Source organism: Macaca thibetana, chromosome 16, assembly GCF_024542745.1.
Source record: "Macaca thibetana thibetana isolate TM-01 chromosome 16, ASM2454274v1, whole genome shotgun sequence".
In the NCBI taxonomy this organism is placed as follows: domain Eukaryota; kingdom Metazoa; phylum Chordata; class Mammalia; order Primates; family Cercopithecidae; genus Macaca; species Macaca thibetana.
Genome location: NC_065593.1, coordinates 29758147 through 29777248, shown reverse-complemented (window position 1 = coordinate 29777248; position 19102 = coordinate 29758147). Strand labels below are relative to the sequence as shown.

Here is a 19102-nt window from a genome sequence, read left to right as displayed (position 1 = left end):
GGAAATAGAGACTTGGAGAGAAGCAGACAAGACAGAATTGCATCACGGTAAGTTACAAAAACAGCCAGGAAGGAAAACGATGGGTACATTTAATTCGGATGTGGGAGGCCTTTAGCAGGTCAGTCTTTCCATGCATTCCAGGTGATTGAAAAAATCGGTTTTAAATTCCAGCTTGTTGGGGTGCAGTGGCTCATCCCTGTAATCCCAGCACTTTGGGAGGCCGAGGCGGCAGATTGCTTGAGGTTAGGAGTTTAAGACCAGCCTGGCCAACATGGTGAAACTGTCTCTACCAAAAACAGGCAAACAAATAAACAAATTAGCCGGGCGTGGTAGCGGATGACTGTAGACCCACCTATAGGGTGGGAGGATCCTTTGAACCTGGGAGGCGGAGGTTGCAATGAGCCGAGATCACACCACTGCATTCCAGCCTGGGTGACAGTGAGACCCCTGTCTCAAAAAATAAAAATAAATAAATTGCAGCTCCGTGTATTCAAGACACTTCTGGTTGAAAGAAAAAAGAAAAAAAAAAAAAAAAAGCAATACATTCCAGCTCCATCTTTTTCTAACCATGTGGCTTTGGGTAAATTACTTAATATGTAGATCCTCATTGATAACATGGGAATAATAGTAGTTTGCTGCGTTGTGAGGATTGGAAATAATACTTGTAAAGTGACAGAGTCTGGTATGTATATGTAAGATTATTGTTATTATTATTGAGACACCGTCTCACCCTTGTTGCCCAGGCTGGAGTGCAATGGCGTGACCTTGACTCACTGCAACCTCTGCCTTCCAAGTAGCTGGGATTACAGGCATCCGCCACCATTCCTGGCTAATTTTTGTGTTTTTGATAGAGATGGGGTTTCACCATGTTGGCCAGGCTGGTCTTGAACTCCTGACGTCAGGTGATCCACCCACCTCAGCCTTCCAAAGTGCTGGGATTACAGGCATGAGCCACCACGCCTGGCTCATGATCTTATTTTTTACTTCACTTTTCCTTACGATATTACTTGTTTGAAAATACAAATTGCTCAGAAAAACTCTGGGGGTTCTCAATAGAACCTAAAGCCTAAGAAAATTGTGTCACTAGACACCATTTAAAAGAAGAATTAGAACTTAATATTATGTTCATGACTAGGCATCGTAGCCCACGCTGGCTAACCATCCCCTGGGCCGCCCTGCTATTTGTACTTAGTAATAAGCACAGCTACATGCATGTGCTCACTAAATCCTCACGCCAATCTGTGTTTCTGGGGTGAGAAAACCAGAGTTCGTAAAGGTTAGGTACCTTGCTGAAAGGTGCACGGGTGAAGGGCAGGGGTGGATCCTTGCTGAGTCATTCTTACTCTACCACAGCCTTCCTCAGCAGCTTCCTCAGCTTCCTGAGGGGAAGTAGCTAGTCCTAGGGGTTTAGACTGGGCAGTGCTGGAGTCAGTGGGACAAGCCTGGGCTTTTAGGTCCCACAGACCCGGCTTCTAATACCTCCCAGTTGTGGGACGCTGAATAAGCTCGTAACCCCTAGTGGGCCTGGGTTTCTCCAATCATGAAGTGGGGGAAACCATCGCCTGCTCATAGCACTGACGAGAGTCAATAAGACATGAAAGTCAGGCACCTTTCAAAGTTTTATGAACTGCGTTCAGAGGTGTTGAGGGACTCGCTCAAGGTCACCAAGCCGGGTCTTGACCCAGCTAAGACGTGGACCTGGACCCTTGGGCGCCTCCCGCAGAGTTGTGTGACCCAGGTAACCAGCAGCGGCCAACACTATGACTTCGGGGAAACCACGCCTCCTATGGTCCCACGGCTCCGGCCAGCCCGGCCCCGCCTCCGGGAGCCTCAGCTCCGCCAGGGGGCGCGAGAGGAGGCCGCGCTCGAGGCCGCTGCGCGCCTGGCTCTTCTCTATGGTGGATCGGGCGCGGCGGGAGCGGAGGCGCGCTCCCGAGAGGGGGCGGGGCCGAGTCAGGGGCGGGGCCGCGCGAGGGGCGGGAGCGGCCGGGCCGGGCCCGCTGGGGATGGGTGGGGGGGCCGACTTCCTGGGGCCGCCCGTGAGGATGTCGCGACCGCCCCCGGGTGCCCCTCAGCCCCAGAGACGCCGCCGCGGCGGAGTCCGCAGCCTCCCTGCCTGAGGCGTCCGCGGCCGAGATCCGGCCCCTCCCCTCGCCTCCTCTCCCAGGTGCCGGCCGGGCCGGCGGCCGCAGCAGGTGAGGAGGCTGCGGCGGCGGCGGCGCTGGGGGCCGCAGGGCGCCCGGCTGGGGAAGGACGGGAAGGGGTAGGCTTGGGTGCCGTCAGGCTGTAGTCTGGGGGCCCCTCCTCTGTGTGGGGCGCGGCCTGGGACTCTCTCTGCCCTACAGGGGTGGGGGGAAGCCCTTTCCTGGCTGCAAGTCCCCGCCTTCAGGGCAGCCCACACCTGTCCTTTGAAAAGTCCCCTCAAAGAAAGCGTTTCACCTGTGGGGGCAGTAACAGGAGACGTGCGTCCTCGATTATCCCCAGGTGCCCTGCAGACCGGCAGGTCTAGTTGGCTTGTGGGGAAAAGATCTCTTTGTACGGCAAAGGAAACTGAGGCATGTCCGCGGCGGCCTGCTTACCCCTTTGAAGGAACCAGCTCGTCCCCACCTCCGTCTTAGACGGAGGTGGCTGGAGGAGGGAGGTTTGGAGTTTGGAGGTTTGATGAAGTTTGGGAATGCGGCTCTCCCCCCAGGGTCCACTGTTCCCTCGCTTGGGAGTTGTCCTCTGTTCGCGATGTGTGTGAGGTCGCCACTGTGCGGCAGCGGTCAAGACCGAGAGGGAAATGGGGCCTCTCTTCAGCCGGCTGCCCAGGAGACATTTGACCAGACATGGGGAAGTCTGGCGAACCAGGGGAGCCAGAGCCTCCGCTGGCACGTCTGCTCAGAGCTTGAGTTCAGGCTGGCAGAAGAGATAAACAACAGCATATTTTCTCCTTTTTGTTGGTCTGTCATTTGTTCTAGGGGGAAAAAAAACTGCTTGTGTAATCAAGAGTGTCCTGTGCACCCCCTAGTCTACCATAAGGAAGGATAATGGTTAGCTTGGAAATAGGGTTTTACCCACAACTGTCACTTTGCTCCCTGGTTAAAGGCCAAAGTGACGTGATGAGCAAACATCCTGGGGTGCATGTGGCCTTCTAAGAAAGCAGTAAGTTCCTTATGTATCCCTTTGATTATTGGTTTGGAGGACAGAGAGACTTCCTGTTACCACTGTCGCTGCAACTGTTTGGGGTGCCTTATTCTCCCAGTGACAGTTCAATTTACTGAAATGTGGGCTGGGCTGCCCATTTATTATACCATTCTTCTAGGAATAGGAGTAGGCAGGAGACAAGGTACTGGGCTGAATTCGTGTACAGAGTTCTAGGGCTGCAGCCTAGCGGTGACAATTCCTTTCTGTTCAGGGGATTTCAGGTTTGACAACTTCTTTATCCTTTTCCCTGACTGCATTCTCTTTCACATTCAAGGAAGTAGATGATGGCAAAGGTTTCTGAACTTTTATTGTATATTTCTTAATTCTGAATTTTAGAGTACAGTTCATAAGTTAACAGTTTATTTAGAGGTATTCTTAAGTTTGAAAATATTTGGGTATATTTTCATAACAATTTCAGATTGATGTGGCAGGGCGAATATCTTGATTGTGATTGAAGAAAATGTTCATGTAATCTCACAGTCATTTTAATGCCCATCTAATTGCAAAGACCAGCCCATTAAAAACTTTCATATTGATCAGGTAGACAGTTGTGATATCTTGTTTTCATTGGGATCAAGGGTTGTAACTATCTAAGTTGACCAGTTTAGCTGCCAAAATAACATGCACAAAAAAAGAAAGCTCTTCTCAGAAACCTTAAAAATCAATTTCTTTCAAACCTTCTCTCATGACCAACCCAGTTGACATATCTCTGCTTGGTACCATCTAATAGGAACACCTTTTTATTTTTGGAGGCAGAGTCTCACTCTGTCACTCAGACTGGCGTGCAGTGGGGTAATCATGGCTTACTGCAGCCTTGACCTCCTAGGCTTAGGTGACTCTCCCTTCTCAGCCTCTTGAGTAGCTGGGATCTCAGGCACGGGCAACCACACCCAGCTAGTTTCTGTATTTTCTGTAGAGACGAGGTTTTGCCATGTGGTTGGTCATGAGCTGGGCTCAAGCGATCCTCCTGCCTCGGCTTCCCCAAGTTCTGAGATTACAGATATGAGCCACCTCGCCAGGCTGGAACACCTCTTAAGGGTTGTGGAAAAGGCATTTTTAGTGACCAGCACTTAAGAAGACAAACAGCAACAATAACAAAAAAGGGCACAATTTCTTTTCTAATTACATGTGCGTTGTGATTTAAATACAGTCACACCCATCTCTATGAGTGTCAAGCCTAAGACTTTCTGAAAACACCTCTTAAACCTAAGTAGTTGTTAGGGGGACTAATTCCACCTTGATTTTTTATTCTTGTCATAGAACCTTTAATACTGCCACTGTTTTAATGATAGAGACTTTTATATCAAACTTGTACTAGCCATAGTGTTTATTTTTTTGGAGGAAAGATTTAACCTCTATACCTTAGAATCTCGTAACTTGTTAATACAATAACAGAATTAAAGTATTAGAGTTTAATGAGAACACATAGTTTAAATTGCTGTTGGTGAAGTCTCAAGCGAGGAGCTGCTTCATTATTGTTGTTTGGTAATGGTACTGGTTTGATGACGATTACTCGTTATTTTTGTTTCACTTCTGGTTATTGGTAATGGTTATTTGGTGTTTGTGTAAGAAAGATTTTCCCAATTATAAATACAGCCTTTTTTTTTTTTTTTTTTTAATTGAGATGGGGTCTCACTCTTGTCACCCATGCTGGAGTGCCATGGAATGATCTCAGCTTAATGCAGCCTCGCCACCTGGGCTCAAGCAATCCTCTTACCTTAGCCTCCCAAGTACCTGCGTGCCGCGTCACTATGCCCAGCTAATTTCTGTGTTTTTGGTGGAGACAGGGTTTTGCCATGTTGCCCAGGCTGGTCTCAAACTCCTTGAACTCAAGCGATCCTCCAGCCTCGGCATCCCAAAGTGCTGGGATTATGGGTGTGAGCCACCATGCCCAGCCTAAATCTTTTCATATACAAACAGACTCCTGGTTCTTTCATAGGGAAGTATCTGATCAACTTTTTATTTTGTGACTTTATATTAGTTATGCAGTTTTTAAAAAAAAAATTTTTTTTATTATTATTATACTTTAAGTTCTAGGGTACATGTGCATAACGTGCAGGTTTGTTACATATGTATACTTGTGCCATGTTGGTGTGCTGCACCAATCAACTCGTCAGCACCCATCAACTCGTCATTTACATCAGGTATAACTCCCAATGCAATCCCTCCCCCCCCCTCTCCCCTCCCCGTGATAGGCCCCAGCGTGTGATGTTCCCCTTCCCGAGTCCAAGTGATCTCATTGTTCAGTTCCCACCTATGAGTGAGAACATGCGGTGTTTGGTTTTAGTTATGCAGTTTTAAAATAGTAAAACTAATTTGGCTCTTAGTAGGGTATCCTATTATATCTCACATAAAAGTCATCTCAGGTAGGTAGGAATTGGCTTCATGTATTTAAAGACCTGTGCCCTCCCTGTTTCCAAGATTTAACAGCTGCCATGGTGAGGACAGCGGTCATATCTAATCCTGTTATGCCAGTCTTAGTTTAAACCCATTATCCTTTCTCTTCATTAAGACTGTCATGAAGTTCCTCCTTTGCTTTTCGTATGCAGGGTGAATATTCCACATTTGTATTGTATTTGGACCTGTTAACATTCTGAAGTGAAGCTCAGCAGTTGGTTAAAAGAGTACTGCATGTTTTTAAACAGTTTAATTTTTAAAGCATAAAATCTGCATTTTGGCTGGGCGTGGTGGCTCACTCCTGTAATCTCAGCACTTTGGGAGGCAGAGGCGGGTGATCACCTGAGATCAGGAGTTAGAGACCAGCCTGACCAATATGGTGAAACCCCTTTTCTATTAAAACACAAAATTAGCCGGGCATGGTGGTGCATGCCTGTAATTCCAGCTACTTGAGAGACTGAGGCAGGAGAATCACTTGAACCTGGGAGACGGAGGTTGCAGTGAACCGAGATCGCACCACTGCGCTACAACCTGGGCAACAAGAGCGAAACTCCATCTCAAAAACAACAACAACAAAAAAACCCTGCATTTCCTCTGGAGTAAAACCAGATTTTTGAATCTGGTAATAAAACAAAAACTGTTTTTTCCTGCTTTCTACTAATAGAAAGTCTTTATTAACTTTACCGTACTGATTTTGTTAGTGCAGGCACTAGAACTGGTAGTGAATGATAACTTAGTGGTAATGGGAGATCCTGAAGTCTCCTGAATCATCAAAGACAGGTCACATTGTGTTCAGTGCAGCTTTAGCCTTTTGAGCATGTTTTATTGTAAGGAATTCCTAAAAGCCAGCCACTCCTTGAAAGATGAGGTACCTGGTGATTTACTGCTGAGTCGCTGACCGAGATTCTTTAAAAATGCAGTTTTCCCAGCCCCACTTCCTGGAGATTTTGATCGGGTGGGTAAGTGATGACCAGGGAACTACCTTTTATTTTTTCAATTTTATAATTTATTATTACTAGTATGAGGCCATACCCCATGGACCTTTTATTTTTGTTATTTTTATTTTATTTTATTTTATTTTATTTGAGACGGAGTCTTGCTCTGTCACTCAGGCTGGAGTGCAGTGGCACAATCTCGGCCCACTGCAACCTGTGTCTCCTGGTTCAAGCAATTCTCCTACCTCAGCCTCCGGAGTAGCTGGGATTACAGGCGCCCACCACCACACCCAGCTAATTTTTGCATTTTTAGTAGAGAGGGGTTTTACCACATTGGCCAGGCTGATCTTGAACTCCTGACCTCATGCGATCCGCCCACCTCAGCCTCCCAAAGTGCTGGGATTATAGATGTGAATCACTATGCCCAGCCTATGTGTTTATTTTTGAGACGGTCTCAGCTCTGTCATCCAGGCTGGAGTGCAGTGATATGATCTCGGCTCACTGTAACCTCCGCCTCCCAGGTTCAAGTGATTCGCTTGCCTCAGCCACCCAAGTAGCTGGGACCACAGATGCGTGTCACCACACCTGGCTAATTTTTGTATTTTTTGTAGAGATGGGATTTTACTGTGTTGACCAGGCTGGTCTCAAACTCTTGACTTCAGGTGATCTGCCCGCCTTGGCCTCCCAAAGTGTTGGGATTACAGGCGTGAGCCACTGCATCCAGCTGGAAGCTAGCTTAAATAAATCTCCCTTGCATCTAGTATTTTCAGAAAGCTCCCCAAGTGCTTTTTATTTATTTATTTTTTTGAGATGGAGTCTCGCTCTGTCACCCAGGCTAGAGTGCGTGGCATGATCTCGGCTCACCGCAACCTCTGCCTCCTGGGTTCAAGTGATTCTCCTGCCTCCGTCTCCCGAGTAGCTGGGATTACAGGCACGTGCCACTGTGCCAGGCTAATTTTTGTATTTTTAGCAGAGGTGAAGTTTCACCCTGTTGGCCAGGCTGGTGTCAAACTCCTGACCTCAGGTGGTCTGCCTGCCTCGACCTCCCAAAGTGCTGGGATTACAGACTTGAGCCATTGAGCCACTGCGCCTGGTTTCTCAAGTGCTTTTAATGTGCAGTCAAGTTTGGGAACCACTGTTTTTTGCATTGATAGTCTTTTTAAGGTTGGGGGGGCATTATCTCCTGTACATCAAGCCCCATGGAACTTTGAAACTTGGGGTTCACTTTTCTTCCCTTTTCTTTCTTTCTTTTTTTTGTGACAGCTCTGTCACTCAGGCTGGAGTGCAGTGGTGTGATCTCGGCTCACTGCAACCTCTGCCTCCTGCATTCAAGCGGTTCTCCTGCCTCAGCCTCCCAAGTAGCTGGGACTACAGATGTGTGCCACCACATCCAGCTGATTTTTGTATTTTTAGTAGGGATGTGCTGGTCTCACACTACTGACCTCAAGTGATCTGCCCACCTCAGCCTCCCAAAGTGTTGGGATTACAGGCGTGAGCCACCGTGCCTGGTCCCCCTTTTTTTAATTTTTAGATTGAAATTATTATGCACATTGAAATTCCTTATAAATTGGTAGTCCCTCTAATAGAATCATTATGCTATCCAGGATGTTTGATTTGCTAGAATAGCCCATTTCCTAGTCATGACAGATAACAAAGAGCTTTTATAACTTTTATGTAAATTACTTTACAGTGAGGCCCCCTCTGCTGTATTATCAGGAGTCATGAGGGAGGGTTTTTGGTGAAAGTAGCTTCCTTTATCTTATGAGTGGACAAATGAATGATAATGTGGAAACAACTAGAAGTCTGAATAGGTAGTTGAATCTAGTTATGATAATCAGTGTTGGACGGGAGAGATGCCTGGGAATTCTCTGTATGTCGAATTTTAGAATGAAGTCAGTTTGCCTGTTTTATTTCTACACAGCTGAAGCCTTTATTGAAAATAATAGGTGCTTAACAAATAGTTAATAAAATTTAGTCGTCAGCCGTGTGTTGAGTTCATGGGAGGAAGAATAATTGCTGAAATATAGAACCATCTGATTTAAAACAGATTCAGGCACTAGATACGTTAGGGAATAGACAAGCCTGGTTTTGAACTCTGACTCCCCCACTTCCTGGCTGTGCTACCATAGGCAAATTACTTAACGTCTGTGAGCTTCATTTTTTTCATCTGCAAGATGAAAATACCTGGTAGGATTGTTATGTGGATTAAAAGGGGGAAAATATGCATAGGAGGATTAAAAGAGAGAAAAATATGTTTTTTGTACATTGTAGGCAACTCAATAAACGTCCCTTCTCCCACTTCCTCACACAATTTTTATTCTGTAGACTTAAGATGCTTTTCTAAATCCAGCTTTCTCTGTATCTTTTTCCAGGAATATTTACTCAGTCAGCTCTTTTAGAAAATGTATGAAAGAGTGAGGACTAAAGTTAAGAACCAGAGAATATGGGTAAGAAGAATGAGTCACAGGACAATTAGCAACACTTTAAACAATTTTTTAGAATGAGTGGAGTGTTGGCATGTGCCCAGAGTTACTATCTACAGGAATAAATGAATAACATTACCCAAATTCTGCCATCTGTATTTGGACGGTAGCCCAGATTAGGCTAGGAGCCTTTGAGGGTGGCCCCATTAAGTAGCACCTGACATCCATTTCTTTCATTATCTTCTTTTCTCCCTTTTGGTCTTTGTTTCTCGTTCCCTCTCTCCTCCTTTTCCCTCTTTAAAGCTGCCCTTCCTTTCGACTTGCCAATCATCATCATAGACACAGGCCCAGTCCCTGGAACTCGAGGCTAAAAGAGGTTTCTGGTTGCTAACACCTGTCTCCTAGCTAAATGAATAAGCTCTTTTGTGGACAGGATGTTAAAAAAGCTGATTAGTACAATACCAGCTTAAAGGGCCTATTAATGATACAGCATATGTAAATCACAGTAATTTAAAGCCATTTTAGAGATGAATTTCTTATATATTTATTTTCTATATTGAAATATGATGTCAGTTGAATTTTTACATCTAAATCATGAATCTGTTTACTGCCTAAACAGACTAATTTCTGTCACATTGATTGGGAATCATTTATATTCTAAAGAAGTTTCTACCCTTAGGGGCCTTTGTATTGTTTGGCAAATGTCTAACTAGTGTGTAATACAATTAAAGTTTTGTTCACTGCACTGCTGCCATAACTAGTTTAATTTCTGTTCCTTATATATTTCTGTTGGCAGCTGGAAAATTAAAGTACTAGATGTTCCATAAAACTGATTTTTTGAGGGGTGATTTTACTGTCAGTTGAATGGACTTAGGCCCCAGGGTACATTTTTCAAGATGTCTTATTCAACTTTCCTGTAATAGTCTCTCTCTCTTTATAGAATTAATGTATTAGACACATAATTGGCTGTTTAAGCATTCAGAAGAGACAATGTTTGACCTTTTACCCAGAGATTATTTTTTTCTACATCTCTTTTGAGGAAATGTGTGTTATTTTTGGAAACTCCTAAGTGTATTACAGTTACACTAGCACGTGAATTTTTGCAAAGACTAGAGAATGAACAACTCCCAAATCGTTCTGTTCTTTTTAGATCATTGTATTTCTAACCTGATGTGAAAGTAGAAAGGCTGTGATGTGATGCCTGGTAAATCCGCCTCATAATTTTTCTGTATGTTTCACAGAAATGGCTTTAGCCTTCAGGAATTGAAGTTACTCTCAAGAAGACTTTATGTTTAATTACTCAAATCCACACTTAATTTCCTACAAGGTTCTTGGAGAGACATTCACTAGGCTGCTGATTTCATGGAGTTATGACCTACACAGGTTTTTATCTCTGTTAAAGCTACTAACCCCCCTTTGTTTTAGGTTGAAAAGTGACCTTGGTCTGGTAATTTCTTCATTGTCCTCTCCTCTAAAAAGACAGCAAAACCTTCTTGCTCTCTCAGCAGCGTTTTTCAGCTGCTACTACTGCCATGTGCTGAATTTGAATTTGAGCACACTTCAGTATATGATTTTGTTGAGCTAATGTTATCTGACTTTTTAAAGCTGCTGCTCTGCAATGCTACAGTTAAACCTACATCTTCTGTTTTCATGTTCACATGCCTTTTCTAGAATTGCAGATAAAAATATGTTTTCATTATCTCTGGGTTGTGGAGTGTTCCCTGGGACAGTCACTTGTTTCTACCAGTGGCTAGTTCTAAGAGTAGGGGAAATCCACATGGATCTGAACTACTTCCAGCCAGTATGATCTGCTGAAACGTTTTAACTGTCTTGATCCTTTTTAAAGAAATGATGCCTAGTCATCTTGAAACTTACAGGAAGTTAGGCCAAGTGGAGGCTCTGCTGGCTTCTGAGTGGTTAAATGCAACTTATTAGTAATCAACACCGTTGTTTATTTGCAGCTGCTGGATTATGTTAAAAGATTTGAAAGGAAAAAAAAGCTTTACTTAAGTAAATCGTGCATCCTCGTCTCCCACCTCACCCTCTTCTTGTTTTACTGTGCATTTGCTTTGGAAAATCTTTCCAGTCTTGGTACTGATCACATGTGTATGGTCTTAGGGCAATTGAATCAGTGTATTTTATCCTAAAACATACAAGAAACTATGTGCCCTACCCTCTGCATCTGCATTTTCTGCTAATCCTCCCATGCTTTTTTACTTTCGTAATGATTAAGATATCTGCCTGAGAAATAACCAAACTTCATCCTCTATCGACTTCCAACCCTCTTCTAGGTCTTGCGTCAGTAGATGCATAACCAATTGCAGTTGGGTTGGATTGTACCGTCTTCACTATGCTAATTATTATTTTATATGGTGTGGAAGATCAACCAGAGCATATGCTTTATTCTAAAATGCTGGGCAAAGGAATGTTCTAATTTGGGGAGAGAGGAAGGAGTGTTTTCTAGCCTTAGCAGGAGTAGGTCCACTGAAATTCAGCTAGTTTGAGGAATCTGGATTTTTATCAAGGGGTGGAGAGGAACAGTTAGGGGCTAAAATTATGTGCAAGCAGGAGTGGGAAGGAATAATTTAGGAGATGAGGACTTTCCCAGTCCACAGTGGAAAATTCCTAATCTTTCACATTCTCTTATGTTTGTCTACTTACCATATACTGATGGAAGAGTTTGCATAATCATTCTATGCCAGAGCTAAAGTATACCTTAGCCATTGTTTACTGAGAGGGTGGGAAGAGGGATGTTAGAATATTCTCAGCTTGTCAAAGGGCATTCCACCTTCCTGTGTACCCTTGGCCATATGGTTGAATCTAGCACTTCAGATGATTCTGAATCATCGCCACCACTCCCATTGATCTAGTTCAGTGTTTCCCAACTCTGAAATGTTGACGCAGTTAGAGACCAGCAGCTTGAGGAATAGTGACTGTGAACCCACCAATTAATGGGGGACATTAAAATGATAGTAGTTCTGCAGCTCCACCTCTAGATGATCTTCATCAGATTCCTGAATTGCATTTACTTGATAAAATCTTCTCCACAGCACATCAACATGTCTCTTGCACTACCCAAAAGCAGTATTAAAAAGGAAAATATGTTGGCAATTACTAACTAATTTGGTTTTTATTTGAGATACAGGCTATCTATAACTGCATTGTTATTTGTGGAAATGCTAGCACAAAGCAGACTGAAATCTTTCTCCTTTTATTGTCATTTTAGAAGCAACACAAACAGGTCGGGCGATGGCTCACGCCTGTAATCCCAGCACTTTGGGAGGCTAAGGTGGGTGGATCACTTGGGTTCAGGAGTTTGAGATCAGCCTGGCCAGCAGGGTGAAACCCTCATCTCTACTAAAAATACAAAAATTTGCCAGGCATGGCATGGTAGTGCATGCCTGTAATCCCAGGAACACAAACATAAAAATAAGCCTCTAGTTTTATTTGGGAGGGATCGATATACCATATTCGAGTTCTGAATATCATGTCAGGAAAGCAGTTTTTGATGCCACTGGTTAAATGTTTGTGCGTTTTGATATACAGTTGATCCTTCCCTATCAAACATCACTTTTTTTTTTTTTTTTTTGAGAGTCTGTCACCCAGGCTGGAATGCAGTGGTGCCATCTTGGCTCACTGCAACCTCTGCCTCCTGGATTCATGTGATTCTCCCATCTCAGCCTCTCGAGTAGCTGGGACCACAGATGCACGCCACCACATCCAGCTAATTTTTGTAATTTTTGTAGAGATGGAGTTTCATCATGTTGGCCAGGCTGGTGTCGAACTCCTGACCTAAAGCGATCTGTCTGCCTTGGCCTCCCAAAGTGTTGGGATAAGTGCTGGGATTACAGGTGTGAGCCTCTGCACCTGGCCTATCACTTTTTTAAGATGGGGAAAAATGGAAATTTGCTGTTATGTATATTACACATATTATGAAAGCATATTAAAATGTGTTTTCTGGGCCGGGCGTGGTGGCTCATGCCTGTAATTCTGGCACTTTGGGAGGCCAAGGCAGGCAGATCACTTGAGTCCAGGAGATCAAGGCCAGCCTGGGCAACATAGCAAAACCTTGTCTCCAAAAAAATACATACAATTAGCCAGATGTGGTGGTGTGCGCCTGCAGTCTCAGCTACTCAGGAGTCTGAGCTGGGAGGATTGCTTGAGTCCAGGAGTTTGAGGTTATGAACTTTGGTTGCACAACTGTACTCTAGCGTGGGCAACAGAGTGAGACCCTGTCTCCAGAAAAAAATAATAAAAATCAAATAACTTCTTTATTGGAGATTACATACAAATTGTGACTTTTTTTTTTTCTAAAGTCTTTGGTAAGGTTATATGCTTACTGCAATAGATCTTAAATTTTAGTATGGATCAAAAATCTCCTAGGTGCTTGTAAAAATTAGATTCCTGGTTCCTAGCCCAGTCCTACAGAATCAAAGTGTTTGGGATAGAGATGTGGGATTCTGATGTAGCTTATCTGCAGACCCCACTTGGAGAAAGAATTTCTGTGAGAAAGAACCACACATTAAAAAAAAAAAAAAGATTGAGAATTGCTATTATTTTGCAGAGGAGGAATTTAAAGTGCAGAACAGTCAAGAGACTCAGACTTACCTAGGATATTCAGTTAGTTATTTGGCTCTTGCAAACCAGAAGTTAGGTTGGCTGACTACTGTGGATTGGCGCTCTTTCCATTACATTATAGTCCGGAGTGTGCAATCTTTTGGCCTCCCTGGGCCACACTGAAAGAAGAATTGTCTTGGGCCACACATAAAATACACTGACACTAATGATAGCTGATGAAAGTTTATGAATTTGTGTTGGGCCCAGAGGCCATGGGTTGATCAAGCTTGGATTATACCATGGTGCCTCCTTGCTGATTTATCTAATTGCCTTTAAATCAGAAGCTATAAGATAATGAGGGCAAAAGTACTTTGATTCCTTCAGAACAATAATGACTGAATTGGCACTTCATAGTGTGAGAAGATTGTGCTTCTTAAACTATCTGTGGCGAAGGACCAGCTTTATAAGGGTTTCCCTCCACTCCTAATCTGTTGCCAACCAATAATTTTGTAAAGTACAAGAAAAATGAATCACCAGAAAAATCATGCGCTTGGATGTCACAGCAATGTCAAGTGCTGGAAAAGTTTCTAAATGCTTACTGTGATTTTCTGTGTTTACCTTGACATGAATGGGCCTCCCGCAGTCTGACACATACACACTTTGAATAGCATTATTCTAGGTGGTTCTTAGGACATCTTAGGAACTTGATATCAGAGGTCCTTGATCATTTTCTTCCTCATCCCACCTGTAACTCAAGCTACCATCTGATAACTCCCATTCCTACCTGGGGAGAGAAGTTTCATGACTTAGTGATTTCCTAGGTCAGAACCAAAGTTGATAATACTTAGGGATTAGTTAAGGAACATTTACCTTTAATATATTTAATTAATTTTTTTTTAAACTAGAACATTTATTGCATGACTGTTTGTTGAAATTCTGAAGATAAACTGGATGCCGCAGCAGCTACCCTCTTGGGTTTAGGTGGTGTTCTTTCACAGAATCCATGCCTGAATCTGCTGCATACAACTTTTAAGTGCCTCATTTGACCAGTTCCAGTGGTATTTTGTCTTTTAGCCTTGGCACTCCAGTTATACTTCCTCTTGCGCTTGGCAGCATAGCCACATTTGCCACAGGCCTGAAGGTGTTAGGCCTTGTTGTGTCTTATTGTGACACTTTCCAAATGATGATGTTCCATTCATCATCTTGTTTCTGTTACTGTTTTTATGATTATTATTATTTGAGATGGAGTTTCATTCTTGTTGCCCAGGGTAGAGTGCAATGGTGCCATTTTGGCTCACCACAACCTCCACCTCCCGAGTTCAAGCAATTCTCCTGCCTCAGCCTCCTGAGTAGCTGGGATTATAGGCATGCGCCACCATACCCGGCTAATTTTGTATTTTTAGTAGATGGGGTTTCTTCATGTTGGTCAGGCTGGTCCTGAACTCCCGAACTCAGGTGATTCACCCGCCTTGGCCTCCCAAAGTGCTGCAGTTACAGGCATGAGTCACCACGCTTGGCCTTTTTACTATTATTTTTAAAATTACTGCTCCTTGCAGAGCAGGGCTACCCTATAGGCAATGTGTGCACAGTAGCCAAGCTTTAGTATATTTAAGAGTAAATTGAGGCCAGGCGTGGTGGCTCATGCCTATAATCCCAACACTTTGGGAAGCCTGAGGTGGGTGGATCACTTGAGGTCAGGAATTCAAGACCAGCCTGGCCAACATGGTGAAACTCCATCTCTACTAAAAATACAAAAATTAGCCGGTGTGGTGGCACGCGCCTGTAGTCGCAGCTACTCCAGAGGCTGAGGCAGGAGAATCCCTTCAACATAGGCGGCAGAGATTGCAGTGAGCCAAGATCATGCCACTGCACTCCAACCTGGGAGACCTGTCTCCAAAAAAAAAAAAAAAAAAAAAAAAAAAAGGATAAATGATAGAATTTGCATTGGGTAGTTGTATTGGGAGGCATATTCCCCTCTTTTGACTAAATACTGCAAAGGAGTTTCTAACTTCTTGGCCTGTAACTTAACTCAGAGTTGAGATGCTTAAAGATGGGAGACAGAAAGTAAAATTTAGGGGTGTGCAATTTCTTTGAGACACTTTTGTGTTTGCTTTTTAGAAGCCTTTTGTGAATAGTCTACGAGGATGCATTATTAGTTTTTGTGGTTATAATGTCAAAATTAGTGTTGATTTGGAGCAGGCGGGCAAATCTCTCCATGCATGCTTTTCGTTCTGGTTTAATTGCTTAGCTGGGTGAAATGTCAAACTTGATAGATTATTGGAGCTGTTATTTTGGTAGTTAAACAATAATGAAACTGTTTGAATGTTTTTGGAGAACACTGCTTCCTGTGTATGGACTTTGCACTGGAGAAAGTTTCAATTGTTCACAAGCAATACTGGTTAGAAAATGCAGCTTCTGTGGCTCCTAACACAGCTGTCTAAATTACTAGCTATATGGGGGCCTTTGGACAAGCACTGCTTAACACTTTTGGAAACAATTTGTTTCTGTTTCCAAAAATGTGGATGGTGGTTCCCTGAATAGTTGACAAAACTAGAAATGGGAGAAAGCTATTGCACGTGTCTAGGTTATGACAGTCAAGTGTTTTTTCTTTAAGCATCTCTAGAACAAATTTACCTTTTTAACTAAGGATGAGAGGTTTATGGAAATGTAGCAGCCCCCTGGGCCTTTCTTTCCTCCTTGATGACTATTCAGCAGGGTAACATGTTGTTAGCTTGTGTGCCAGCTTACAGAGGGCTTGGGTTATTATAACCTTGATTAGGAAAGAGGGATGGGGAACAGGAGCGAGAGGATAGATGTTTTTGAAAGTCCCTCTGCCTGCTATGTGAAATCTTGAATTTTCACTTTGAACTTCACTGTTGTTTGGTGACAGATGTTATAAAACTGTCTTTACAAACAATCCCGTTTCCTATTAAAATTGTGTGTTGGCCACAGGAGCTAGGGAAGCAATGGGCATGCTTAGCAGGATTTGTTTCCCTCATTCCACTGTGTCAGATGATGCTTTTTCTGAATGAAATTGTATGCATTCTTCAGTGGCAGTTAGGGGAAGGCTTCTTCTTGTCTAAAAGTATGGGAGAATTTGTGTAAGACTTATCAAAAGACTGGCACTTCTTTTGCTGTGTGATACTTCTCTTTGTGCCATAGTTTACCTTTATGAAAATTACCAACAGTTATTATGTGCTCTCCAGGTGCCAGGGACTTTGCTGTATTAACATGTTTAATCCTCCGAACCATCCTATGAGGTGTGTAGGTGTTATCTCTGTTCCACAGATGTGAAAATGCCGCACAGAGAAATTAAAGGGGGCCCAAAGCCACACAGTGTTGGAACTGAAGCATTCCAGCTTTAAATGTTGAGCTGTCAACTACTGGGTGGCAGCTGCCTCACACTCCATCAGGATGATTACCTTTTGAATAAGTCTTTACAAATATGTGGGCTGCAGAAGTAACCAGTCCAGAATGAATGAACTCTCACTACAATTTTAGCTCAGCAAGCAGTGCCTGCTCTCAGAAACATCCAAAAACCACAGCAGTTAGACAAATAAGTTGTGAAAGATATGGTTTCCAGGTAAGATATGTGACAGGCTTCTTACTGCAAATAGTTTTTCTTACAAAAGAAGAAGACTGGTGGGAGAGATGGTGGAAAAATGAAAACAATCCTTCTTCTATGATTCTCTAGGCCCATCTTCACAGGACTTCATATGTAGTGAAGGCAGAATATTTGTCTCAAGCACAGATAACCAGCTTTTACTTTCTACACTGACTCAGGCTTCTTACTGAAAATGGTGTTTCACCATTATTCCACTAACATCACTTTTTAATTCTTAAATAGTTTTTTATTCATAAAACTATTCTTTTTCAATGGGCCTACTTGTGTGGAATATGATTTAAAAATGATATTAGCAGTACTTGTTAATTGGTTTATTAGTTTTAGTTTTGCTAGTGCTGAAGGATGTTTTATAGTTTATTCTAAAATTGTAAATGTTTTTGATATTTAAGTCAGTTTCCCTTAAAAGCACATTTGGCTAAATAAATAAAGCATTGGGTTAGAGAAGAGTTCACTGGTGGTTATTTTTTATTTTTATTTTTGTGTGTGTGTGTGTGTGTTGGGGGTGGGGGTCTTCCTGTTTGTCAATAGGCCTTCCCAATGAATTGAATTCTCCATATGATACATAGATGTTAGTGCCCCATAGGGCCTCATCTTGTAAGCGATGTTAGTGGAATAAATGGTGATATACCATTTTCAGTAAGAAGCCTGAGTCAGTGTAGAAAGTAAAAGCTGGTTATCTGTGCTTGAGACAAATATTCTGCCTTCACTACATATGAAGTCCTGTGAAGATGGGCCTAGAGAATCATAGAAGAAGGATTATTTTCATTTTTCCACCATCTCTCCCACCAGTCTTTCTTCTTTTGTAAGAAAAACTATTTGCAGTAAGAAGCCTGTCACATATCTTACCTGGAAACCATATCTTTCACAACTTATTTGTCTAACTGCTGTGGTTTTTTGATGTTTCTGATAGCAGGCACTGTCTGCTGAGCTAAAATTGTAGTGAGAGTTCATTCATTCGGGACTGGTTACTTCTGCAGCCTTCTGGCCCATTATTCATGGCTTTGGTGAGGCTTGATAAAAATATTGTGATGAATGGGGCACAGGTAGTGCCTAAATATATTTCAGGTAGTTGGGCCAACAACCAATCTATGCTTAAATAATCATCTCTCCTGCATAGTAGAGACTGCAAAAGAGTACGAAACATGCTATACTTTATTATAAACTTTTTACCTTTTTTAGTTCCCCATAGGGGCTGGACAGTTGACTGAATAATTGCACTTTTTTTTTTTTTTGAGATGGAGTTTCACTCTTGTTGCTCAAGCTGGAGTGAAATGGCACAATCTCGGCTCACTGCAACCTCTGCCTCCCGGGTTCAAGCGATTCTCCTGCCTCAGCCTCCTGAGTAGCTGGGATTACAGATGCACACTACCACGCCTGGCTAATTTTGTATTTTTAGTAGAGACGAGGTTTCTCCATATTGGTGAGGCTGGTCTTGAACTCTCAACCTCAGGTGATCCACCTGCCTCGGCCTCCCAAAGTGCTGGGATTACAGGTGTTAGCCACCACGCCCGGCCACTTTTTTTTTTTTATACTTTATTTTTAGGTAATTAAAGATTCACAGGAAGTTGCAAATACACTACACAGTTCCCATGTACCCTTCACCCATTTTTCTCCCAGTGGTTATGTCTCATTTAACCATAGTACAATATCAAAACCAGGAAACTGACACAGTGCTCTGTGTGTGTGCGCTTGTGTGTGTGTGTGTGTGTGTGTGTGTAGTTTTGTGCCATTTTATCACATGTATGAATTTGTGTAACTCTTCTACCACCACAAAGATCCCCCTTGTGCTACTCCTTTATTATCACGCATATCCTTTTTCCCTACTGTTCTAATCTCTGGCAAACAGTAATCTGTTCGGTATCTCTATAATTTTGTCATTTTAGAAATATGATGGAAATGGAATCATAACAATATGTGACCCAGTATGTGACCTTTTAAGACTGGGTTTTTTGTTTTTTACTTTTATACGCATAGAACAA

General features: G+C 43.0%; 1 protein-coding gene across 2 annotated transcripts in view; it reads left to right on the top strand.

Annotated features, from left to right (window-relative positions):
- Nucleotides 1–1985: 1985 nt before the first annotated feature.
- The window catches only part of RFFL (ring finger and FYVE like domain containing E3 ubiquitin protein ligase), an 81046-nt gene continuing 63929 nt past the window's right edge, over nt 1986–19102 (top strand). Inside the window, exon 1 of one of the 2 annotated variants that reach the window (XM_050765644.1) lies at nt 1986–2195. The gene's annotated coding sequence lies outside the window, so the exon portion shown is untranslated. The remainder of the gene's footprint in view (nt 2196–19102) is intronic. The other variant, XM_050765646.1, reaches the window with a different exon arrangement.